Source organism: Schistocerca serialis, chromosome 7 (genome assembly GCF_023864345.2).
Source record: "Schistocerca serialis cubense isolate TAMUIC-IGC-003099 chromosome 7, iqSchSeri2.2, whole genome shotgun sequence".
Taxonomy (NCBI): domain Eukaryota; kingdom Metazoa; phylum Arthropoda; class Insecta; order Orthoptera; family Acrididae; genus Schistocerca; species Schistocerca serialis.
The window spans coordinates 489,299,242-489,326,739 of NC_064644.1; the positions used below are offsets into that span (position 1 = coordinate 489,299,242).

The 27,498-nt window shown below is 43.0% G+C and overlaps 1 protein-coding gene across 1 annotated transcript in view; it reads left to right on the forward strand.

Annotated features, from left to right (window-relative positions):
- The window catches only part of LOC126412047 (tetratricopeptide repeat protein 5-like), a 140,949-nt gene that overhangs the window by 414 nt on the left and 113,037 nt on the right, over positions 1–27,498 (forward strand). The gene's annotated exons all lie outside the window — the stretch shown is intronic.

The following is a 27,498-nucleotide window of genomic DNA, read 5'->3' on the forward strand; positions in this document are numbered from 1 at the left end:
AGGAACACACAAGAACAAACGCAGCTTCGTAAATGATATTTGAAATTTGCTGGAAGAGCCGTTTATATTTCTTCGAGTAATAAGGCCGTGTCATTGTTGTATACATGTTTGCATCATACTTACTAATACATTTTGGAAACCAATTCCTATTTTAAAATTTTTGTTTTTTGTGTTGCCTTACATTATAAAAGCCCGTGCACTATTTGTAAAGATTTCACAGTTTCATACTTCTCAACTTGTTTGTGGAAGTTCTTTGAGTAAATTAATTTATGTGGCTTGATTTCTTCAAGAGAAGAGAAACTAAGTCGTCTGAATCTATTTCACATTAAATTTGCTGACAGCAACAAGTGTTCTGCCGCAAGTATTGACTTTCAGACCTACTTCAAATTTTATATACAATTTTCGTTACTCAATAATGGTCCTCGAATAGCATTTTTCTCCATAATTAAACTTTTATATTTCTGGTGCAACATCGAATTCTAATTTCCTAACACTGTCTTATATGACAGTTTCATATATAGGCAAAACATTGGAAATTTTCTTATGAACACCATTATTGTTAATGCAAATATTGTCTCGTATAGTTTGTTTCAGGAAGGAGAAACTAAAGATATATGGAAATCACTTCAGTGATATCTATAGAGAGAGATAGGTGTTGGAAAGAGTTCTGAAGGCTACAGTAACAAACACAAGCTAGTGTATGTTATTGTATCTGGTACTTCTGTTTTCTGTATCTGCCAAAAGGCTTGCAAATAAACATGCTAATTTTCAGATCCTTGATGGGACCAGTGATTATTGACTTGAGTTGGGTTTTATCCAAAATTCATATCAACCTTTTTGCAGGATACATCTCATCCTATGTTGCCTCAAGATTTCATGGTATGGGACACATCAGGTTTCTTAGACCAGCTAGTGTCATTCACACAAATATTAAAGTATTTTGATAATTCAGATATATTTAAATTATTTATGGATTTGAAAAGACCTGTAATTGATAGAAAATGAATATCAAAAACAGAAATACATTAAATGTCAATATGGCCTGTTGCAAGATTTGTGTTGCTCTACATCAACTTATTCATGCTGAGTAGTCCTTCCTCATGACCACATGGCTGTAGGGTTGGTCCTGTAGTCACCTGTGGCCAGCCTAATTGCCTTATGATGAACATTGCCAATTAGCTTTGTAGGTTTGCTGTGCTGATTCATAAACTTAAGCATCCAGTGAGCATCATACATAATCTGCAAGTGCACCATGTCTGTTGCCAAAGGTCTGTTCCTTAAGGCACTTGAGGGTATTATGTGCCATCAGACCTTTGGCTTTTAAATCTGTTAGGCATCACAACCATATCAACAAGTCATCAAAAATGAGTCTGCAAATGTCACTGTTTTCATGTATCTGACAACTTTATTTTCCATTTTAGGTATGGAAGGGTCAGGAGAACCGACCTTTAAAATACTTGCACACTGACCTATCCGAGGATAATTTGAACACAGTACCATCTGCCCAATCCTCCAAACGCATTTTGTCGGTTATAGTCAACATGAAGTCATTGTAAGGTAGAATGAGTAGCAGAAACTTGCGAAGTTGTCGACAAACAATAACCATTGTACCAGTGTTCCTGTCATTGTTCTGTGAGCATTATCTCGTCGTCATGATTGTGTATGTCTGGTTGGGTGTCACCAGCATGGTACCTGAAAAACAGTTGTGAAAAGAAGGACAATTGAAATGCAAGATGATGTCCCAAAGGCCCCACTTGCAGAGCTGCCTGAGAATATTGTCTCTTCTAGCAGTGTTATTGGCCTCGTCCAAGATTGAAAAATAGTATGTTGTCAATATAGTAACAGTTTTTATACTTTGTGAATTGTTTCCTCCAGCAGTGTTTAGTTATCAAGAGTAGAATTGTGTCTTCTGAACCAACATTGTATGCAAGTAAGAAGCTTGCTTGATCTTAGAACTCAGGCAAGAGGCTGGTTGACCATGTATTCCAGGATCTTTCTTACTTAGGTAGTGAGAGCCACACTACCACAAATACTGAGGAATGCACAGTCCTTCCTTGGTTTCATTAGGGGATAAAATATGCCAGTCGCCCACCCCCCCTCCCCCCATGACCCAGCTTTTTTTATTTTAAATGCCGCGTTTCCCAGGAGGTACTCATGTCAAACTGTAGTAATATTTGGCTGCATTGAGAAGCATTTCTTGAGTCTCCACCGGCTCCCATACAAAGAAATTGATATGTCCTGTGCTGATGGAGGTACTATAATAAGAACAGCCCAGGTAACCAATGCAGACCAAATTTTTTAAAAGCGCATAAACAACAGCTCCTTCTTAGAGAAAGTTATTTGTAAGAAGTGTTTGTGATAGCTCATGGTAATCACTGATTTTAACCAAGTTCATTAGTGCCTAGATGGCCCCAGTAATGGACAAAGTCAAAGTTTGAGTTCACACAGGAGTTGAACAGTTACAGCATAAAGTAATGTTGATGGCCAGTACCAAAGTCCTTTGCAGTCTCTGGTGTAGAGATCAGTTCCTGCCAATGTCTGAGATAGTCACTGCCAGTGACTGGTGGTGGCACAGTGTCTGATGTCCCGACTGTTTCCTTAGTGAGATGTGTAATTTATGGTCCACTACTGGGGTTGGTGCCTGACCCAGAGAACTTGAAGGAAATTACCTGATACAGCTTGGTGCCTGCCTAAATACTGTGGCGGCCACATGTGGCTGCACTATGTAGGCCTCTCATGTGATGTTTGTGTAGTTTAGATTTACTTTCATTCCAGTTGATCTGTAGTAAGGAGGTCCTTCAGGATGTAGAACATGTCAGAAAAACAATAATACGTGACAGATATTTACAACTAAAACAAATAAGGTTATGTACCTTCCACAGGTCCCACATTCCATGTGGGAAAAATATATTTAAAAATAAAGAAACTGTAACTTACCAAATGAAAGGGTTGGTATGTTGATAGGAGACAAAAAACACACAAACACACACACAAATTTCAAGCTTTTGCAACCCACGGTTGCTTCATCAGGAAAGAGGGAAGGAGAGGGAAAGACAAAAGGATGTGGGTTTTAAGGGAGAGGGTAAGGAGTCATTCCAATCCCGGGAGTGGAAGGACTTACTTTAGGGGGAAAAAGGGACAGGTATACACACACACACACACACACACATATACAGACACAAGCAGACATTGTAAAGGCAAAGGGTTTGGGCAGAGTTTGATGATGCCTGATAGCTTAACACTTGTCTTTTTCCTTAATAACACCCTTTGTTTCCTGCCACAGATATAAGATTTGAACCATTTTGCAGCATTTCCTGTTACACTACAATATTCTAATTTACTTAAAAGGATATTGTAATTTACACAGTCAAATGCCTTTGACAGATCACAGAATATACCAGTTGCCTGCAATTTTTTGTCTAATGAATTAAATACATTTTCACTGTAAGTGTAGATAGCCTTCTCAGTATCAGAACCCTTTAGAAATCCAAACTGCGACTTTGACAGTATGTTATTTGTGAAAAATGATTATAAAGCCGATTGTACATTACCTTTTCTAAAATTTTTGAGAATGCTGGCAAAATTGAAATTGGATGGAAATTTGACGCTATTTCGTTATGCCCCTTCTTAAACAGTGGCTTAACTTCAGCATATTTCAACCATTCAGGAAATATTCCACTGCTAAACGACTAGCTTAATATGTTACTCAACTCAGAATCTCATTCTTTAATTACCTAACTTTGTTGATATTTCATCATACCCACTAGATGTTTTTGATTTTAAAGATTTTATGATAGACATTGCTTCTGCTGGGGTAGTGCGGGTCAAATTCGTATTATGGAAGTTACTTGAAATGTCTGGTCTGAGGTATCACATGGCAGCATCTGCAGAGCCTGAGAACCCTATCTTTTCAGTAACTGTTAAAAATGTTTGTTAAAAAGTTCTGCAACACTATACACATTTGTCACCAATGTATCATTTACATTTAATGCTAATTGTCCCTCTTCATGTCTGGTTCTACCAGTCTCCTCCTTCACTATATCCCATATTGTCTTTATTTTGCTATCTGATATGACTATCTTTTCCTTGTAATATACTTGCTTTGCTTTCCGTATTACAGCCTTTAATATTTTGCAGTATTTCTTGTAATGTGCTAATAGCATCGACATCAGAACTGTTTCGGATTGACAGATACAGTTTTCTTTTTGTTTTGCAAGATACCTCTATTCCATGGCTTCTTTGTAGACTTTGCTCTAATCTTGGTTAGTTTTCTGGGAAAACAGTGTTCAAATAAGGTAGGCACTTTATTAGCAAAAGAGTTATATTTTACATTCATGCCATGAGCACTGTAAACATCACTCCAGTGACGTCTCTGAGGAGTGTCCTAAAATAATCAATTTTTGTCATATTGATTACCTTTTGAGTTCAGATTTAACAGATGTTATATCCTGTTCAGTATTAACATTTAACAGAAGGAATTGTATGTCATGATCTGAGAGGCCATTGACTATTGGTTTTGTAATATAATTTTGTTTATTGGACTTTTCTATAAAGATATTATCAATGGATGTTTGTGAGCAATTGGCTACCCTAGTTGGGAACTTTACAGTGGGAATTAAGTTGAATGATAGTGTTACTATCTCAAATAAGTTCTTATTGGGAAAGTCTTTAAGGAGATCTACATTGAAGTCACCAGCAACCACTATTTCTTTGTTTTTGTTTGTTAAATGGGCCAGTACAGCTCCAAGGTGGTTTATGAGCAGATTAAATATACCTGCAGGTGCTCGATATACACTTAATATTGTGAAGGATTTTTTGTGAAATTCTACTTCTGTTGCACATGCTTCCATATGCTGTTCTAGGCAAAGTTTATGAATGTCTGTGTTCTTAAATTTATGACAGATCCTGATGAATGTGGCAACTCCACCTTTCTCCGTTTCTGCTCTACAAAAGTGAGGTGCTAACCTAAAACCTGCAACACTTAAAAGTTCTATACCAGAGGTTATATTATGTTCAGAGAGGCATATTATGTCATCTGGGTTTGAAGACTAATTCATCTATGCAGCTAATTAAGTCATTAATTTTATTTCTCAGTCCTCGAATATTTTGATGCAATAAAGACAGCTGACGTTTCACTGAGTTAAAATTGGGTAGAGTTGAAATTTCTGCTGATTGTTGAAAATTCTTAATCAACAGCTGTTTATGTTGATGTAATAAGCTAGAATTGTGTTTTTTGGTTTCTTTCTCAAACTAAAGGTTTTTCTCAATCCTAACCTCTCCTAAAACTTGGTTTCTTTCTGTCTTCTCTGCCCTAAAAAGGGCCTTTTCTGAACCCTATAATAACTGGTATTTTATCACTCATGTCAGTGCCTGCCCTCATTAACTTTCCTGCTATTTTCCCAGCCAGTGTAAGAGGGGTTGTTGTTAGAGAGGGCGAACAGTCCATACACAACAGAAAGGACAGTTATATTCTTCATATTTTGTAAAATAAATGTGAACCATCCTCTATCAATGCTCATTGATGATAAAAGTCATCCGTAACCTGGTATGCCTCTCAGAAATCGTTCCATTGGTTTCCCATAGTTTTGTGGAGGAGGTGTTTTATGGAGTCCCCAAAACAATGGTAACAGAGTCTTTTTGCCTTGTTGGTTTCTTCTTGGTGTACTTGCCTTTGGGACATAGAAAAATGTGATCCTGTATTCAGTTATTCACCATTCAAAACATCATAGAGGCACACAACTGCCTCTAATTGAAGATAGTCATTTGTCATTCTGCCAAGGGTCAGGCTGCCTCTTAGACTAACTGAAGTACTTCCGAATGAATGCATCAGTGGCATAATGCAATATTGTTTTAAATTAATACATCAGAGCTTGAATGCTATGTTAGAAACCAATTTTGTGCACAGCGTACAAATTTCTCCGTGGAGCATCCTTCTCAACCATATCTGTCAAGTGATGGGGAGGGGAGTCACTGGAGTGAAAGTAGCCACCCACTTCCTACAGGACAATGCCTTCAATGATAGGTCAGCAAAGTTAGAGGTCAATGGCAGAGGGTGTCCACACCCCCCCTCCCCCTTCCAATGCCGAAGTGCATATTAGTAGTATCTCTACACAACTCAGTGCCTGAGGCAGATGGCTATTAGACCCTCAAAGCAGACTGTGTGTGATTAAAATCCCCTACAAGGAAGAATGGTTGGTTAGGGGAGTTGCTAAAAGGGATTTGGGATTGTCTCTTTACCACGTGTGATGTAAATAAATGGAGCTGACTGTTATCCTAGATAGAGTGTGCACTGTTAAAGTAACTGCTTGTATATCTGTTACTGGAGCAACAAGTGAGAATGAGAACAGATTGTTCACAAAGGTGTCTGATTCACCTTTTATCTTGTTCCCACCCTGGTCATCCTTCCAATTGGGCCATCCTTCCAGTGATGCTGTTTGTTCTGAAAACAGAGGTATCATTCTGTTGTGGTATAGCCCCCCGTAGGCACATACACTAGAATCTTTCACAACCAATAGTTTCGGTTCTTTCATATATATTGGGACCCTAATAATTCTGCACTAGAATGCAGGATCCATTTTCCTGATTAATATCTTTCCTTACAGGATCCATTTTACTGATAAATATCTTTCCTTACTCTTGTCTCTTTGCTGTGATGTCAACCCTATTATGAGTGGTGGAAGGCTAAGTGAACTGTTTTGAACATATTTCAATTTTCAGTGTAGGATCATCACTTGTATATTGGTACATTTTTATATAAATATTATAATTGTATATTTTGATGTATATTTCAAGTATAACACGCCACTGAAGAACCAGAATTTGGAGGACAGAGGATGACATGTCAGTATGTTTCCATTGTGGATGCTGTGGGCAAATTATACATTATTGCAGAGGAAGAAAAGTTTTTCCAATCACTATGTCAGCAGACATTGGCCATCACAACAGTTCTAATCATGCCAACCAACTGATTGACTGCAGATGTTTATAGTCAATCTATGGTACAAAACCCCTCATTGAACCCTGGACAGACTTACTTCCTGACCCACCGTAGTTGTTCCTTGATTTTGTACATAGTTTCCACCCATTCGTCTAGCTGCTGACTTCAGGAAAACTGTGTGAGGTGACCACCTATAGAAGTGAGGGAGCCACATATGAAAATTCTCCTTGTTGGACAACAGTTACCAAGATGTTAGAAAATCTCATCAACATCACCATGAGTGGCCATCCTGCCCAGGTGCTACTTGACTCAGGGACTTCTTTTTCTGTAAAGTCAGATGCTTAGTGTCACCAGGTAAAGAAGACTATGTTGTGTGATAATGAAAGCATTTATGCTGAAAATCGCAAATGAGAAATACGAGGGATATTCAGAAAGTAAGTTCCGATTGGTCAAGAAATGGAAACCATTGTGAAAACCTAACAAGCTTTGCACATATGTGTTAGACAGTGTCTATAGTATGCCTGTCGGTTGCATGACTTCGCTCTATTCTGTTCTGAGCACATAAAGATGCATAGAAAATAGTGTCTCCCGCCAAGTATGAGGTCCTGGTGAGAGATTTCGCCTGATGTTATGCAACGCACATTACAAAACTGTCATACAGTTCCTACTTCATGACAATTCTCGGTTGCAATCTGCAGGGGCAATGAAAATGCTCCTGCAGTGTTTTCGATGGGAAGTGTTTGATCACCCGCACTACAGCCCATAATTGGCTGCTTCTGTGTTTCATCTGTCGTCACAGTAACTACTGGCTATGAAGACAACATTTTCACGTAGACAACGAGCTATAGATGAGCGTAGAGAATTGGCGGGATGCACAGGTGGCTGCCTTCTTTGACGAGGATATTGGAAAGTTGGTACAATGCTACGACCAATGTCTAAGTCAGAGTGGTGACTATGTAGAGCAGTGGCTGGAAGCTGTAGCTAACTGTTGCAGATAAAATATTTCTGATTATCACAGTGGTTTCCATTTTGTGATCAGTTGGAACTTACTGCCTGAATAGCCCTAGTATTTACACTAGGCAGGATCAGAATAACTGTCAATGACTGAACACTGCCATCCAAATTTGCCATTTTATCAGAATGTAGTTATAATATTATTCCTGGATGGGATGTCTTGCAGGCATTACAGTCACAGATTGTGGAAGATGAGAGCTCCAGATTGACAAAACTGTTGCAACAATCCCACATAAAGAGATTGCTCTGGGTGGTTGTTGGCTGCTGAAGATGTTGTTACCCCACCATTGTTAACAAGACAAGTTCAGGTCATTAATATAGAAGCTCATGATTGTGAGGTTTTTATCTGTTTGTAAATAGTGTTTACACAACAGTTGTGCATTATATGGCTTATTCTATCCATCACCCTGGAAATATATGGCAGAATTCCATATCCAACATCTCTTCTTCTGAACTGTTATTTTTATATGTTTCATGACACTTCTTGTGCAACTAGTGAAGTACCCATTACTTTTCAGAACACTTTCCAGTTGTCCATGGTGTAGGTCACATCCTCATCTTGCTTGTGTTACTGATGTATTAAGCATTCCCCCTTTCTGTTTTGGGTATGATTTGAAAGTTGGTGCAAGTATCAGTCTGTGTGAATTGGTTTTCAGTACATGTTGTGGGCCAGATTCTTACCATTCGTCATAATCAGTACATGTAGAAATGGTAGTTATTGATCCTATTCTACCTCTATAGTGATTTTAATGTTTGCATGTAGACTGTTCTTAAGTAATCACTGAGCTGATCTTCACCATGGCTCCAAATAATGGTGTCATTGAAATACATATTCCATATCTTAGGTCTACAAGTTGTCAACTTTAGCACCTGTCTTTCAAAATGCTCACAACTAATGGACTAAGTGAATTATCATGGTGATACTTTCCAGGTGTTCATAGAAATATCCATTCCACATAAAGTTAACTTTTAGTAAGACAGACATAAAACAGTTTGGTGATATCCTATGGGAAATTGGAATCAAGTCACTGAATTGCACCATGATAAACAAAGAACCAACAGCTAGACTGACCAGGATGTCATTTGGTCCAAGTTTTAGTTTCTTCAACTTCTCAGACCTTTATGTACATGCCAGTCTTTCCCATGTGCAGCTGAAGCAGAGAGACCAAGTGTTGTGACACTTTGTATGTCAGTGTGCCAGGAGCGCTTATGATCAATATTGGTACACAATCTGTAAGGATTTGGTAACTCATATGTTAGAGGTGGTGTAGGGCTTTTGCATTTCACAGATTATTCTGTGCATACAGCAAGAGAGAAGACACTTTGAATTACTGAATCATATTCTGTGTAATCTACTGCATTGGAATCACACTTACTTTTTGGTACTTTGCTGGATCTAGTAGGTCACATATCTTCAGCTCATAATCTTCAGCCATCATTACAACAGTCATATTTCCCTTGTCAGCAGGAAGTACCAATAACTCTTGTCAGCATTAAGGCTCTTACTTGCTTACAATTCTTATCTTTTCAGGTTGTAAACTGGTGGTTTTACTTGTTGCAGTGTCTTGCAGTTTCAGTAGGAATTTCCTCAGCTTTTTCACAAGGAAGAGTTCAGACGGCTGCTTTGGAGTTGGCAGTGTTGTCCTCTGTAGGTAATGATCTGGGGATAATAGGGAAACTCCCTCCTTTTTGAAGGTCAGTGGTCATTTGCACAGGTTGTCCATCATGTGTGCCATGTTAGGAATCAACTTGCCCATCTGTCTTACACAACTTTCAAACTTTTTCTTCTGTCACCTGGTTCAGCAGTCAAATTTATTCTGCATTCTCCTATGAGCGATGCTGTCAGTCATATCCAAACCACCTTGATGCACGCTGCCATTGAGTTAACAGAAAATGTCCAGAAGTTACTGATCAGTTCTTGTCAGGCTTCTCCTAGGTGCATGAATTCGCTCACAAAGAAAAGCTCGGTCCATTCTGTCATAGATATGACACACATCTGTGCAGTGGTGAATAGGCACTTAAATTTCAAGAACTTTGGTCTTGTCCCTTTGTCCTGGCACCATGTTGGAAAGGTAGGAAAGGACAGAAAATGGGCTTTCTTGTTGGTCAAAGTGATGGTTCAACCTTGTAAATTCCTCTTGGTAGAGGTGTAGTGCAAAACTGTTGAGGCCTTTGTGGCCACTTGTTGATGTATTGGCTGTCTGCTTTTCTCTTGAGGTCTTTGGCCAGCATTCTTTTAGTGATTTTTCTAATGTCTCATCAGGATGAGAGGCTGGCATTGCCAAAGCTTCACCCTCTATTGATCATGGTAGAGGACAATATTAAATTAATTGCAGCACACACAGAGGAATTTGAACAATCAACTTTCCTGTACTCCATACGTGAATGGAACAAGAATGAGCCCTAATGACTGGTGCTATGGAAAGTTCCCTATTCCATGCACTCCACTGTACTTTGCTTTGTGTCAGCAACAGTCATTAACTGCAGCATGGGAACCCAGGTTACGTTTCCCTTGAAGCTTTCTTCTTGTTGAAACTGTTGTCGTGTTTGTGAATTTCTATGGCTCCATGAACTAATGGGCATGTTAGCTATACTCCAGAGTGAGAACCTGCTCATTGGAAAATTTTGTTATACGGTCTGTTGTACCCTTGCTTCAGGCCGCAAATCTTTATTGAATACCAACTTCTGTAACGATAACATAAATTATCAGATAGTCACTGAACCAAATAATAATACTTCCTGGCAAAATAATCATCTGAACCACAAACAGAAGTTACTCCCTGATCATTGAGAGTAGAAAAATGAATTCCAAGCATGACTTAGCTGGATAAACAGGTGTTTTGCAATCAAATTTCCAGGCAAAACTTGGGGAAACCACAGATTCATGACTCATCACACAAAGCACACAGTAAACAGTTGCAGCATTGTGAAATCCAAATGTAGAGGCAAGTCAGGTAACAGGAACTGAGACACAGATCAGCCCTGCGATATTGGCTTTGTTACTGCTGCAGGCACCGTTCCTTGACATAATAGTGATGTTACTCATATCACTCATCTGTACATTCACTAAATCTCTTCCTCTAAGCACCACCTGCATTGTCAGCGCAGGTGAGGAAGAGGAGCAGAAGCGATGTGGAGTCGGGTACTGACACGGCCATGTACTCCGGGGAGAGTCCGGGGCTGCTGACAATGACTGGCCTGCTTTCCAGAACTTCTTGCACAGGTGATGTCACCATTATCGAAAGGAAGCACCGAGTGGTCAACATCTGAGAGTGGAGAGAGCTCCAATATGGCTATGACAGTGGAGTTGGCAGATTCTCTGATGGTGGAGGCTGCTGACAGGGTGCTACAACTAGAGTTGTGTGCTGTTCTGGGCTAGGATTCACACAGTATAGGCACCAAAACCACTTGGGACCCCTGTTGTTCTTCAAAGAACCCCCAGATAAGTTCCAGACTACGCTCAAGTGAGCATTCCCACACTGGTGCACACACATGGATCAGTGCGGCTGCATCTGCTTCGTGTTCTGATGGTGAATACAGCAGATCCAGAAGTACCCTTTTATGGTGCTCGTGAAGGAGCTCCACCAACTTTCACTATTGATGGCTATGGACCTTTTAGAAGCCAGGAAGGTGTTAATGCTGAAGCCAAATTAGTAGGTCCTAAGGGTTTCAGCATTTACACCTTAAAGACATGAACCATTCTGTCAGCTCACTTAGTGGGAAAATTGCATGCAGATAACTTTCTCATTCCTTATCACGCCAATCAACCTTATTTTGAGCATGCCTCTATAGCACAACACCTGAAATGCTTTGATTTTCTTCTGTTCCAATTTTCCCACAGTCCATGGTTAAGTACCATACAATGCTGTGCTCCAAACATATTCCCAGAAATTTCTTCCTCAAACCAAGGACTATGTTTGACATATGCAGACTCCTTTTATTTAGAAATGTCCTTATTGCATGTGCTAGTCTGCTTTTCAAGTTTTCATTGCTTCATTCATCGTGTGTTATTTTGCTTCCAAGCTAACAGAATTAACTTCATCTACTTAGTAGTCACCAATTTTGATATTAAATTTATTGTTAATCTCTTTTCTGCCAGTCCTAATTATTTTCAGCTTTCTTCATTTTAGTATGCATTCCTTAGACTATTCAGTCCATTTTAAAAAGTCCATAATTATTCTTCACATTCACTCAGGATAGCAATGTCACCAGTGAATCTTTTCATTGATATCCTTTCATCATGAATTTTAATCCTACTGTTGGATCTTTCTTTTATTTCCATCATACCTGCTTCAATGTACAAGTGGAATAGTAGAGGCAAAAGACTACATCACTGCCTTGCACCCTTTTTAATCCAAGCACTTCATTCTTGGTCTTTCATTCTTATTGTTTCCTCATGGTTCTTATGAATATTGTACGTTGTTGCACCATTTTGCAGTGCTGAACTGTTTTTCCAGGTCGTCAAATAGTATGAATGTGTCTTTAGTGGTGTTTTTTTTTTAATTAAAAGTCTTGCTTCCGTTATCAAACACAGTGTCAGAACTGCTTCTCTGGTACCTTACAGTTTTGAAAGTCAAATTGATTATCATCTAACAGATTGTGTCTTCTGTGTACTATTCTTGTCAGCAACTTGGATGCACGGCCTGTTGAGCTGATTCTGTGATAGTTCCTGCACTTCTGTGGCCTTGCTGTTATCGGGATTGTGTGGATGATATTTTTCCAAAAGTCTGATAGCATGTCTCCAGTCTCATAAGATTCTACATGCCAACTGAGATTGTACTTTAGTTGCCACTTCCCCTTTAGAAATTCTGAAGGAACATTATCTATGCCTTCAGCTTTAATTGATAGCAAGTCTTCCAAAGATCTATTAAATTCTGACTCTAATACTGGATCCCCTCTGTCTTCCATATTGACCCCTGTTTCTTCATCAGTCACACCCTCAGAAAGTGCTCCCTCTCTTAGAGGTATTCAGTATACTCTTTACACCTGTCTATTCTCTCCTTTCCACTTAATGGTGAAATTCGTATTGCATTTTTAATGTTGATGCCTGAGCTTTTAATTTCCCCAAAGGTTGTTTTATTTATGCTGAATTAACCTTCTGACTACCATTTCATTTTCAATTTTTTCACGTTGCTTGCATACCATCATTCAGCTCAACACTGCATTATGGCTAGGACCAGACCACCAAAAAAGAGGTTTAGGTAAGGACATGTCTTGCCTTTCTGCGAGTTGAGAGGAAATTGGGGTTGGTTATGCTGGGAAACTAACAACCCGCACCAACTGGCCTGATCTGGTAGGCCGTGCTCCAATCAAAAGGAGAATCTGGATACAACTGGTGACCTTCTATTGCAGGGCCTGCTGAAGAAGCAGTTTGCACTGAGACAATTTCAAATGATTATAAAACTCTCGTCGAACGATTGGTCTAGTTGGCTGTTTAACTGAGAAAGACTGTTTCCTGACGGTCAAATTCAGGATCCAGACTTTCTGAAAGGCAAATAATGCATCCACATTAGAATGCTGAGCAGAAGTGTTATAATAAGTGAAACATTGAAAATTGACCAAATAGAAAGTCCATTTATTGAGGCAATGTGCTGTATGCTCTGAGGTAATTTATCCTTAGGTCCAAAAACTGACACAAGCAGTTTATGGTAAGTGATGAGATAAAATGTGTGACCATACAAAAAAATGTTAAATTTATGGACATAAGAATGCTGGCCAACACTTCTTTTTTGATCTGGAAGTGCTGGGATTAGCCAGATCTTGCATCTGGGTCTTCCATAGGGATACGATCCCTGTGACGAGTAGTTGGGATGGACTAGCACACTGTGGATATTGGGTGGGCAATACAACACCCATTAGGAGGGGTGGGAAGGATCTTGGGTAGGCAGGAAGATGAAGGCTGTGTTTTAGTTGTTCCAACCAGGATGGTACTGAGTGACAAAATGGATACTCCTTTGTCGCTGTTTCTTCAGTGTCATGGGGGGATTGTGCATGTGAGGGGAAATGTGATGGGAGATCTGCTCATGGGCCATGGTTGGGGAGTAGTGCCTGTCTGTGAAGGCCCTGTGAGACCCTCAGCATACTGGGCATGGGGGTTATTGTCATTGCAGATACACTGTCCCCAGGTGACCAGGCTGTATGAGTGATTTTTTGGTTCGTAAGGGATGACAGCTGTCAGAATTCAGGTACTATTGGTGGTTGGTGGCTTTAATGTGGATAGAGATCTACTTTCCTTCTCCCAATTCTTGCAGTGGAAACACCTCTTTGGTATCAATCCCTCAAATCAAAGCTAAACTAATCCCAACATTAAACCCTGTGTCTCCCAATTCATATCACCATCCGACTGTGATTCTCTCCCCTGCAGCCTAACTATACCCTGGCCATCTTTCAGGAATTCCTTATCTCCAACTTGGCCTCACCATCCTTCCCCAGATCCCTTTCTAAGAATACCAACCTTTAGCAGAAGAAGGACAGCCATACACAATCTTCAAACAAATCCTGGCCTAATTATCCTACCTGCAGACCAAGTTTCCACCATTGTCATTATGAATTGCAGTGAGTACCTGATGGAAGGCTTCTACTAACTGCATGACTCCACCTCTGTACTTTTCCAGAGTGATCCCATCCCAGAAGTCCAGCATAATCTCTTGTTACTGCTTAATGCCTTAGACCCTTCCCAGAAGTTGTTCCCTGAATCTATTTCCCTCCTCACCCCATGAGACCCCACACACCCACTTTCTACATGTTTCCCAAAACCTGGAAAACCAACAATCCTGGACATCCCATTGTAGCTGGTTATTGCACTCCCACTGAAAGAATTTCAGACCTCATTGACCAAAACCACCAATCAGTTGCCAGTAATCTAGTCTCCCATATAAAAAATACCAACCATATCTTTCACTGACTCTCCACCCTTCCCCTCCCCTTACCTCCTGGACCCCTACTCGTTACTTTTGAAGCCACTTCACTATACACCAACATCCCTTGTGCGTGTGGTCTTGCCACTATTGCACAATATCTTCCCCAACATATTTCTGACTCCAAACCTACTACTTCATTCTCATACACCTTACTAAATTTTTCCTCACTTACAACCACTTCCCCTTTGAATGGAAAGTTTACAAACAAATCTACAGCACAGTTATGGGCACCCGCATGGCACCCTCCTGTGCCAACCTATTTATGAGCCATCTAGAGGAGACCTTCCTAGCCTCCAGACCCCTAGTCTGGTTCATTGATGATATTTTCATGATCTGGACTCACGGCCAAGAAACCCTATCCACATTCCTTCACAATCTCAACACCTTCTCTCCCATCCGCTCATCTGGTCCTTCTCAACCCAGTATGCCGTCTTCCTGGACCTTGACTGTCTCCTGTCTGATGCCTCCACCACACCTCTGTCCACATTAAACCCACCAAGCAACAAGAGACAGCTGCCACCCTTTCCACACCAAAACATTCCTCCCATACCTCCTGGTTACCTGGGTACAGTGTATCTGCAGTGACAAGGACTCTTAAGGCTGCGTTCACACTGCCGGCCGGGCGGAGCCGAGCCTGGCCGGGCCGCCGCCCGCTTCGATATCAAACACATGGTTTTGAATTGCGGTGTTCACACTGGCGGCCGGGCCGCGCCGACACGGCGTAAGCCTCCCGGAGCCGAGCCGGCGACATCTCGAATGTTTAATATTGCCGGCGCGAGCCGACCGCAGGCGCGAGCCTGTGGAGCAGCACTACAGCTTCTGCACTGCACGCATCACACGTCCCCCTTCTGCTTTCATCACAAGTGTGACTGCACACGTCTTTTATTTTAAGATGTTACCTCACATTTCACAATCAGTGAGGAAAAATTACGTTTATTATAATGATACATGAGAAATTACTTTCATTTCATTTATTTAATCTACCGTATTTACATTTAAATTTGTGTTCTGTTTCGAAATTTTGTCTTGAATGTTCTGCAGCACATACTAAAATGTATTATGATTCATTCTGTAATATGAATAAAAATTTTCAGTATAGTTTTTAAGTTCTTCATGTAAAGAAAAAAAACTCTCCTAAATATCTGTCGCTATTTATGGGATGAATCCATAACCTCATAGTTCTTCTGTACTTCAAAACTCGACGAGTTACAGCAGATTCAAAACAATACGAATAAAAGAGTGAAGACATTGTTCTACACGACAGCACAGACTAGCTAAAGGCGAGCGGCTGTTGGCTGCAGCTGCGTTTTCTACTGACTTGCTTGTCAGCTGTCGAAGGGTGAGGATTTTTTAAAATTTATTTATTTGGCCTCCAGCAGCTGACACCCATTTAGCCAAAGAGTGGGGATTACCTTGACAGTGCAGCGCAGCCCGCCAAGGAAGAAAAAAAAAAACAATGAAGAACAATGAAACGCACATCTGTGTCGATGTACAGTAGTTTCATTAACTCTCCATTATTTTTTCTGTCAAAGTAGACAACGAGACTACAGAATTGCGCTTCAGTTTCTGCAGTAAACGTATCACAAATCTCCAGTTTGTTTTTGTGATTAGTTTTACACCACTGATCACTAGTAATTAGTTTTTTTCTGTCCTGCATTATATGACTACATTAAACCAAGCTGTAACCGCTCGAACTCCGTGGCTTGCGGACGCGGCACTGACGCCACTGAATATCTCGCATTACTTGTGACCAGAGACAGATATCAGTGTCATTATCATTTCAAAAACTTTTTGGTACGTTTAGCTACATTTCATTCGCAACAATGTATGGTCTAAAACGGATCTAACAGTAAGCTACCCGATACATAACTTTTTCACTACAAGATTTGTAAATCAAGTGCACAACGTTGACAAATAGCATCATTTCACAATGACTGTTAAGAAATATGAAAAGATAAATGATTCAATACGAAGCTAAGATGTTACACTAGCACGTGTACAAAAATCAGATTTTTTAGCCGCATACTTTCTTCAAAATCGGTTGGGAAGCGTTACGAAACTAAGAAATCCCGCGAAACGAAAAGTAGACTTTTTCTTTTTTCACGACGTAAGTAACGCTTTTAAGGAAAAAATGAGTTCATAAAACGATGTGGCGCAGTCTTACATACCGCTAAGAATTTTTAGAGCATGAAAATAGGAGAAGTGGATTTTCCCCCATTTCGCCGTTCCGGCTCGGCGCGGCGCGCACTGTGAATGCACTACACGTCGGCCTGAGGTGGCTAGACACGAGCCGAGCCAGTACGCGTCAGCCCGGCCCGGCCCGGCCCGGCCCGGCCGGCAGTGTGAACGCAGCCTTAATGCTCACTATGCTAAGGATCTCACAGGGCCTTCACAGACAGGAACTACCTCACAAAGTAAGCCCACAAGCAGATTGCCTGAGTCATTTCCCCACATATGCGCACTCCTCCCATGACTCTCAAGAAACACCTATAGTGTCCCCTCCATTACCCAATACCACCCTGGATTATTGGAACAATTGAAACACATCCTCTGCCTGGGCTTTGCCTACCTGCCCAAGATCCTTCCCACCCCTCCTAAAGGGTGTTCCATCACTCACCTAATGTCCACAGCATCTTAGTCCATCCAAACCCTTTTCCACAGGGATCATATCCCTATGGGAGACCCAGGTGCATGGGCTGCCCAATCCACCATCCCAGCACTTCCTACTCCAGTTCTGTCGCAGACTTATCCTACCCAATCAAAGGTCGGGCCACCTATGAAAGCAGGCATGTCATACATCAGCTCTGCTGATATCATCCGAAACTATCCCCCTGCGGATTCGGGTGTTAGAATAGGCCCATGGCATTCCTGCCAGTCGTAAGAGGTGACTAAAAGGAGTCTCAAATGTTTCGGCCTATATTTGATGGTCCCCTCCCAGGTTTGACCTCCGTATTTCCAGATTCTTCCGAAGAGCAAGCCAATTGGGGAAGGGCACCTTACACGGTGCTTTGTGTCCATCGTGCATTGAGACCTTTAGCCAACTTTCTCATCGTTGCTTAACTGTCCCGCCCATTCTCCATCTCTTGGGCGAGGATACGTTTCTGGGTGTGATTTCCACCATGCACTGTGCAGTGTTACTTTTTGCGGAGACCACGACCGTGGACTTCCTTGCACCTAATATACAGTACGGTAGCCAGTCCGTTGTGGTGGTGCCACCATGTACCCTGTTGGTTGTAGCCCCCTGACAACACAGGGATCGCTCTGCTGATACCTGCGCCTTTAACTATCCATGTATGCCAAGGAGTAGATGCCTATCTCTCTGGGGCATCGGGACTCCCGGCAATGGCCATCCTGCCAGGTGGCCCTTGCTGAGGCTGGGTGGTATCTGTGGGGAGGGCCCTTGGTGGCCTCATAGGTGACATCAGGGCAGATGACCTGCTATGAAGCATGGTACATCATCTCTTGCAGGTGGCCAGCCACCAGCAGTCTCTAAGCGTTCTTGGGCTCAATTCAGCGCTCAGAAATACAATCCCAAATTGTTCCCCTCCCTGGCCACACCGTGGGAGGAACATAAGGCTCAGGATGGCAGTGACACTTATTCGCCCCAGTTCCTGGTTTGTACGACAGCTGATGGGGAGTCTTTCATGTCAACAAAGCCTCAATTCTTCGTAGAGCATTTAGAGAATGAGTGTGGGGAGGTGGAGGGCTTGTCCAAAGTGCACTCTGGGTCAGTGTTGATAAAAATGACATCCTCTGCCCAGTCACGAAGGTTACTTGCTTGTGACAATTGGGCGATGTTTCAGTTACCATCACACCTCATAATAGTTTAAATATGGTCCAGGGTATTATTTTACATAGGGACCTTCTTTTGCAGTCTGATGATGAGTTGTGCGCTGATTTAGAGCGTTGAGGTCTTCATTTCATCCGGCGCGTTCATCGGGGTCCAAAGGATAATCAGATTGCTACTGGTGCCTTCATTTTGGCCTTCGAGGGTGATACATTACCGGAGAAGGTCAAGGTGATGGTCTACCGCTGTGATGTCAAGCCCTATATCTGTCCCCCGATGCGGTGCTTTAAGTGCTGGAAGTTCGGGCATATGTCTTCTTGCTGTACTTCCAGCCTCACATGTCGAGATTGCGGTCGCTCATCACATCCCTATACTCCATGTGCCCCACCTCCCATCTGTGTCAACTGCGGAGAGCATCATTCACCTTGCTCGCCAGACTGCAGGATCTTACAGAAAGAGCGGAAAGTCATGGAATATAAGACTCTGGACCGACTGGCCTATACTGAGGCCAAGAGGAAATATGAACGACTCCATCCTGTGCAAATGACTTCCTCATATTCCACCGCTACGACAACCGTGATAGACCCATCAGTTCAACGAATTCCTGTCGGCTCACGAGCCATACAACTCCACATGCCCCCTTGCCCATGGGGGGTACTACCCACTCTGCTGCTCCTGCACTACTTTCCTCAGGAGCAACACGCCTCCGCCCATCGGGGACGTCTGTCCCCACTTCTAAGCCAGAGAAGTGTCCAACTTCTTTGGCTCTTCTCGCTCACAAGGGGTCTCTTGGGACCCTCCCTTCCCAAGTTTCCACAAGTGGGAAGGATGATGCCTGGCAGTGGCGTAAGTGCCCACAAGCAGCTGGTCGTAGGGCTTCGCGATCCTCCTCCGTCCTGGAGACTGAATCGGTGAAGCGCTCCCAGCCAGTGAAACCCAAGGAGCAGTGAGAAAAGTCCAAGAAGAAGACTTCTAAGACGAAGGAACTTGCGGTGGCACCCACCCCACCACAACCTGCAAGCTCTGCGTCTGAGGGCGAGGTAGAGATTCTGGCGACCACTGAGGACCTAGATCTCGCCGGACTCTCAGACACAATGGATGTCACTCACACAGGTACTCTTTCAGCGGCAGCAGGTGACCCAGCAGTGTAATCTGCCTCCTTGGTCCCTTCGTGCCTTTCTCGGCCATGGACAATGTCATCTTCCAGTGGAACTGGAGCTGTTTTTCCCACCATCTTGCTGAGCTCCGACAGCTTCTCAGCCTTCAAGCTATCCTCTGCATTTCTCTTCAGGAAACTTGGTTTCTGATGATGCGAACCCCCGCTCTCTGTGGCTATTGGGGTTATTATAGGAACCGGGTAGCTTATGAGAGGGTATTTGGTGGTGTCTGCACCTATGTCCTTCACGTCCATTATAGCAAGTGTGTTCCTCTACAAACACCTTTAGAGGCTGTCGCTGTTCGGGTGTGGATGCCTCAAGCTGTTACTGTCTGCAGTCTGTATCTTCCACCGGATGGTGATGTCTCGCAGCATGACCTGGCTACGCTGATAGCCCAATTGCTGCCACCTTTTCTGTTACTGGGCGACTTCAATGCTCATAACCCTCTGTGAGGTGGATCAGTGGCAACAGGCCGAGGCAGCATCGTTGAGCAACTATCGGCACAGTTCGACCTTTCTCTTTTAAATAATGGTGCCTTCACACATTTCAGTGTGGTGCATGGCACGTACTAGGCCATCGACCTTTCGATCTGCAGTCCTAGCCTCTTACCATCTGTCCAATGGAGTGTGCATGACGACTTGTGCGGTAGTGACCACTTTCCGATCTTTCTGTCACTGCCACAACATCACTTTTCTGGGCACCCCTGCAGATGGGCTATGAATAAGGCTTACTGGTTCACCTCCATTGCCACTATTGAGCCTCTTTCCAATGACACCATTGATGTGGTAGTTCACTCAGTCACCACCGGCATCGTAACTGCCACAGAATCTGCCATTCCCTGTTCTTCTGTGTTCCCTCGGTGGAGGACTGTGCCTAGGTGGTTGCTCGAGATCGCTGAGGTGATTAAAGATTGCAGGCGGGCACTCCAGCGTCACAAGCGGCATCCCTCATTGGAACACCTCATCGCCTTTAAACGGCTCCGTGCGCGAGCCCACTGCCTCATTCACCTATGCAAGCAGGAGTGCTGGGAAAGGTATGTCTCCACCATTGGCCTCCGTACCTCTCCATTGCAGGTTTGGGCCAAGGTTGGTTGACTCTATGGCTATCAGATCCCTGTCAGTGTACCTGCACTTTCACTGAATGGAGCAGTCTGTACTGACTCTGACACAATTGCAAACCACTTAGCAGAGCATTTTGCTCAGAGTTCCACTTCTGCGAATTACCCACTGCCCTTCCGCTTCCTGAAAGGGCGGTTGTAACGTCAGAGCCTTTCATTTCACACGCGCCACCCGTACAATGCTCTGTTCAGTGAGTGGAAAGTCCAAAGTCTCCTAGCCGCTTGTCCTGATACGGCTCCCGGGCCAGGTCACATCCACTGTCAGATGCTCGAAACACCTCTCGGTGGACTGCCAGTGATGCCTCCTAGACCTTTTCGATCGTATCTGGGTCGAGGGTGAGTTCCCGTCGCAATGGCGGGAAAGCGTCATAATCCCCGTGTTGAAACCTGGCAAGAACCCACTGGAGGTGGACAGCTACCACCCCATTAGCCTCACTAACGTTCTTTGCCAGTTGCTTGAACACATGGTGAGCCAGAGGTTGAGTTGGCTACTTGAGTCTCGCGACCTTCTGTCTCCGTCTCAGGATGGGTTCTGCAAGGGCCGTTCGGCTGCCGATAATCTGGTGTGCCTGGAGTCTGCCATCCATATGGCCTTTGCTCACTGTCAGCACCTGGTCGCCATCTGTTTTGACATGCGGAAGGCATACGATACGATGTGGCAGCATCACATCCTCTCTACGCTTCATGGTTGGGGTCTTCGGGGTCCATTCCCGATTTTCATACAAAATTTTCTGTTGCTTCATTCCTTCCGTGTGCAAGTTGCGGCCTCCCACAGTTCCTCCCAAGTTCAGGAGAATGGGGTACCGCAAGGATCTGTCTTAAGTGCCTCCCTCTTTTTGATTACAATTAAAGGGTTAGCTGCGGTGGTGAGAACGTCTGTCTCATCTTCCTTGTATGCTGACGACTTCTGCCTATACTATAGCTCCACTGGCATTGCAGCTGCTGAATGGCAGCTGCAGGGTGCTATCCAAAATGCGCAGTCTTGAGCTGTAGTGCATGGCTTCCAGTTTTTGGCTGCCAAGACTTGTGTTATGCATTTCTGCTGGCGACTCACTGTTCACCCTGGGCCATGGTTTTATCTTGACGGTGAACCACTTGCTGTGGTGGAGACGCATCAGCTTTTGGGATTGGTATTCGATACCCGGTTGACTTGGCTGCCTCATATTCAGCAGCTTAAACAAACGTGCTGGTGGCATCTTAATGCTCTTCGTTGCTTGAGTCACACCAGCTGTGGTGCCGATCGGTCTACCCTTCTACGGCTGTACCAGGCGTTAATTCAGTCCCATCTAGATTATGGGAGCCTGGCTTACGGTTCGGCATCCCTTTCCGCATTGCAGTTGCTGGACCCCATCCTTCACAGCGGGATCCGACTCGCCACTGGAGCTTTCTGGACAAGCCCTGTCAACAGCATACTTGTGGAGGCAGGTGTCCCTCCATTGTGGTTCTGGCACCAACGATTACTGGCCGCTTATGCTACACTCATTTGTAGCTTGCCCAGGCATCCCAATTATCGTCTCTTGTTCCCTCAGTCGGTCATCCATCTTCCAGAACGGCGGCCCTGGTCAGGGTGTACGATCGCGGTTTGCATCAGAGCTCTTCTCTCTCGGCCTGAGGTTTTCTGTCTTCCACCTCTTTTCCGAGCCCCTCTGAGTTTACCCCCATGGTGTGTGCCCCGCCCGTACCTTCAGCTCGATTTGGCACGGGGCCCGAAGGACTCAGTCCCTCCTGAGGCACTCCGCCGCCGCTTTCTTTCAATCCTTGCCGCGTTTCAAGGCTCTGACGTTGTCTATACTGATGGTTCGATGGTTGCTGGTCGTGTCGGTTATGCTCTTACTCTAGGGGATCATTATCAACAACACTCATCGCCGGCTGGCTGCAGTGCTGAGCTGGTCGCCATCTCACGTGCCCTAGAGTATATCTGCTCCTGCTCAGGTGAGTCCTTCGTTATCTGTAGTGACTCCCTGAGTGGTTTACGAGCTATTGACCAGTGTTTCCCTCACTCTCGTCTGGTGATGGCTATCCAGGAGTCCCTCCATACTCTTGCCTGTTGCGGCCGTTCTGTGGTCTTTGTGTGATCCCCGGGTCATGTAGGCATCCCGGGAAATTAACGTGTTGACACACTGGCCAAACAGACTGTCGGTGCACCAGCCTTGGAGATTGGCCTTTTGGAGAGTGACCTCAGGTCAGTTCTGCGGCAGAAGGTACTTCGTATGTCGGGTGAAGAATGGCACACCCTGCCTTCACCCAACAAACTTCAGGACATCAAGGAGGCTATTGGTGCATGGTGCTCCTCCTTGTGGGTCTCTTGCAAGGACTCAGTTTCCTCTGCCGGCTGTGCATTGGCCACACCTGGATAACGCACAGCTGTTTATTGCACCGCGAGGATCCACCTTTATGTCGCTGTGGGTCAGCTTTGACTGTGATCCACATCTTGTTGGACTGCCCGCTTTTAACTCCGCTCAGGCAGACGTTCGCACTGCCTGATACGGTTCCTGCACTTTTATCAGATGACACTGCGGTGGTAGATTTAGTTTTGAGTTTTATTCGTGCAGGGGGTTTTTATCACTTGACCTAAGTGTTTGTCCGTTTTTCTTTGTGTTGAGTCTGGCCTTTGGCCTACGATTTTAGACTGGGGTTTTTAATGTGTCTCTTGATGGTTGGCTTTCCTTTTTTTTTATTTTATTTTATTTTTTTTTTTTTTTTAAGTGGTCGGCCAACCACTGTCACATTCGGTGTGATTTTAATTCCTTTTGTCTAGTCTGTGTGTGTGTGTCTTTCTTGTCCAGTGTCGACTCTTGTCATCTCCATTGTTTGTTTTTATTCCTTGTGGGGATTTCAAGTTCTTGGAATAAGGGGCCGATGGCCCTAGTAGTATGGTCCCTTCAGTCCCACAAACCAACCATGGTCCATCTAAAACTATCCTGGTCCCATCTTAATCCTTTCCTTTTCCGCTCCCCATTCTGCCCCCCCCCCCCCCCCCCCATCTCTGCCATGCTCCCACAAAACAAATGTATCAGCCATGTACTGGTACAAAATATCTTGTTTCTTGTTGGCAGTTTCCAATACCAGTCTCAAATTTTTCCATAATTCAATGTGATCGGGCTTAAGGGGTTTCCCATAGCCACGCGATCTGTCTGTTCATAGAACTCATTGCTCCATTTGAAATACGTTGTTGTGAGACAATATTACACACTTCACCAATATTGTGAGGAAAAATTCAATTCAGCTGTTGCAGTGCCTCATTGAGTGGAACCACAGTAAATAGGGATACTACATCAATACTATCTAACATGTCCTCAGCTGAACCACTATGCTATTTAATTTGCTGATCAAATGTGCCGAATTCTTGATATATGAGTGTTATATGAGTGTCATCAACCTAGATATGGTCATAATAATGTTGTCAAGAACTGGCACTCGAATAGCTCAGTGAAACAGCACTCACTGTAGGTATTAGAGAAACATGTTATTTGTGTAGATGTGGCAACCCATAAAGTCTTGGTGGTAGCACACTTGAATTGAACAGACGTTTCTGAACACTGTTCTATACATGACTTTTTATCAACTGTGTAACAGTTCAAGGAACTTTGTCATTGGGGTCTTTACTTAGTTTCCTGCATGCGGATTAATGAATCTTACTATGACAGTTGCTCAATTTAAACAACAGTCACTTTTCCCTGGCAGTGGGAAGAATTATAATACTATTGTCCACATTCCAGCATTTTATGACATTCCTCTCACTCAGAATTAAATTACTTTTTGGAGGCTTTGTACAAGCCAATATACTAACAGCATCTATATGAATTTCTTCAGCTGTAATCGTGTCCTCACTATGACCCAACTCATGGGCTAATGGCAAAATTTCAACCCCTGGTAAGTGCAGAGCTCTCAAAATCAGATAGTGAATGTCCAGATAAATTGAGGATTAAGTGATTATGCAATTCGAATAGGGCAAAGTGGATTGTCAAATGGATGGAAGAGGCCTTACTATGAGAGCAGATTCAACAGAGCTGCTGAGATCTGATAAGCACACACTGTAACGTTTCTTCATATTGCTATCAGCGATAAACTGTGTATTGGTGACTGGGAATGAATTAACAGACGGTTGCACGATACTGTTATGAAGCATATGTTAACAAAGTCTAGTACATAGAAGAAGATATTTGATAATTTGTAGCCTAAGCTAACAATCTGACATTTAGATGCTTCACACACGGTTATAAATTTATACAGACATTCAGTATCTTATGCTGAGCGATCTGTTTTTCCAGGGGTGGAAATTTTGCCGTTAGTCCATGAGTTGTGCCCACAGAAGAAATAATAGCCAGTGTAGAAGCAGGCATTTCATAGTTTGTGGACATGGTTACAACTAAAGGAATCTGTGTAGAAGCCTAAGAGTATTGGCTCATACAAAGTCTCCAAAAAGTGATTTGACTGTGGTTGTGAGGAATGCCATAAAGCATCTGAATGAGGACAATAGTATTATTTTCTCTGCTAGCAAGGAAGATGAGATGGTTGTTCTGAATGTGACCAACTATCATAGTAAGATCCACAAACATATAGGAAAGTGAGGAAAGACCCTATTGACAAAGTTCTTAGAACTGTTATGTGGTTGATAAAAAAATTCCCCTATTGGACAGAGTGTTAAGAAAAGTCTGTTCGATTCACTTGCACTACCACCAAGACTTTATGGGTTGCTGAAGGTGCACAAAGAACATGTTCCTCTAAGACCCATAATGTTGCAACAGCTAAATCGGATTTTTCCTCCCAATATTCCTAAACCGTTTAAATATTGCCTCACAACCTCGTATTACAAGTGGAACAATGAGTTCTGTGAGCAGACAGATGGCGTGGCTATGGGGAGCCCCTTAAGCCTGATCATAGTGAATTTCTTTATGGAAAAATTTGAGAAGCTGGCATTGAAAACTGCCAACAAGAAACAAGATATTTTGTTCCGGTACATGGATGATACATTTGTTTTGTGGAGGCATGGCAGAGAGGAACTAAGCTGTTTTCACAAACATCTCAGTGGGATCAATGCAGATTCACTTTATCATGGGGGAGGAAGCAGCTGGAAGATTAAATTTTCTTGATGTGCTAGTTTTCGGGAAAGAAGATGGTAGCTTAGGCCACACGGTCTACCAAAAACTCACTTACACAGACCGTTAAATACACTGGGATTCAAACCTCCACCCACAGCAAAAGCAAGGTATTAAGAAAACGTTGGTTAGAGCAAGGAACATTTGCGAACCAGAGCTGCTTGATGCAGAATTAAAACATCTCACAAATCGATTGCTCAAGAACGGTTATTCGTCTGCTGATGTGAAAGGAGCGTTAAGACCACCGTGCAGAAATCATAGTGATGCACAAGTGCCTCTGAAAGGGAAAGTTTTCCTGCCTTTTCATTAAGGATGTTAGTGACTGCACAGTAAAAATCTTGAAAAAGTAGAACATTGTGTTAATCTACAAACCCACACAGAAGATAAAATATCACTTAAAATTGGCAAAGGAAGCTCACTAGCTCCTGGAATAATCAGAAGTTTATAGGTTTCCATGTAGTTGTGGGAAAATGACTAGAAGAGCACAAGGGCAATTGCAGAAGAGGGGAGACTGACAGATCAGCTGTTGTGGATCATGCTTTACAGCCAGGAGACCACCACAGTCATTTTGATGGGACTCAAGTACTGGGAGTTACAACCAGCTACAGTGAATGGCTATACAGAGAGGCCAAAGAGATTGTGAAGCACTCCAGGAATTTCAGTAGTAAGGAGGATAGCATGATACTGTATGACGTCTGGATTCTGGTGATGTAGAAGTTGTGTACCAGTCTTCAACCATGGGGTGATAGCAACAGCCAACGATGACAGTCAACAGTGGCCAGTCGCGTGTGGATATTCAAAATGTGTGATGTCACACCACTGTGCAAAAGCACGCAGAAACGGAATTTTGCTGCAGTCAGTAGCGAGTCAGGGTGTGAATCAGATATTAAAAGAAACTACAATGCCTCTTGGAACTGTCCTCCACAGATGGGGATGAAGCTTTGGGTTTACTGTGAAAATCATTTGACCACGACATAATAGCCCAGAACATCTTATTAATTGTGATATTTCCTGGTGTGTAAGTGTATGTAGTAAATGTTGTTGTAGCAGCAAGTAAAGAGGCCATTCTGAAGGTGTTTAACTATGTATTTAAAACTGTTTGTAGTCTACCAAATGAAACAAGTGTGTAAATAAGAAGTTGGAGAACAAACAAATTTTTGACAATGGAAAGTCGGGGTAGGAATATCAATAATATTATGAAAAGGATAGATTGCTACTCACCCTAAAGATGTGCTGAGTTGCAGACAGGCAGAACAAAAAGGCTGTTATACATTTAGCTTTCAGCCAAAGCCTTCTGCCTGGAGCAGGTGGAGATGGCTGTCGTGTGTGCGAAGTGTGCTTTCTTCTGTGAATGTGTGTGTTCCTTTTCTGAAGAAGGATTTCGCTGAAAGCTAAATGTGTAATAGTTTTGTTGTTGTGCCTATCTGCAACTCAACATGTCGTCTTTACTGTGAGTAGCATTCTATC